Here is a 409-nt window from a genome sequence, read left to right as displayed (position 1 = left end):
CATCTGAGGAACTCATGAGCCAAAAAAAAAAAAAAAAAAAAAAAAGACCTAATAGATAAAACACTGACAATGCTTCTCAATAAATGATCATTAATATTGCTCAAATTTTATTAGTGCTCTCTCCTTTATCTACTTGCAAGTTGACTTTAAAAAATGAAGTTGGTTTTCCCTGGCCACCTCATGCTTCTAGACCTCAGTCTCCACCTAGCCACCACCTTCAGTGAGTGCTGAAGGGGCAGCCTCATTCATTGCACCACTGCCTGAACAAAAACTGTTTTCTAAGATAAAAATATATGAAAAGAGAGTGTATGCCCCAGCATTTAAAGAATTATAACTACTTTTGCATTCTCTAAGCTGCTTCTCCCTTTCTGCTAGCAGGAATAATTGCAATGCTCATACTGCGAAAACA

The sequence above is a fragment of the Mandrillus leucophaeus genome, unplaced genomic scaffold, assembly GCF_000951045.1.
Source record: "Mandrillus leucophaeus isolate KB7577 unplaced genomic scaffold, Mleu.le_1.0 Scaffold119, whole genome shotgun sequence".
Lineage (NCBI taxonomy): Eukaryota > Metazoa > Chordata > Mammalia > Primates > Cercopithecidae > Mandrillus > Mandrillus leucophaeus.
Note: the sequence above shows the minus strand (reverse complement) of the source record.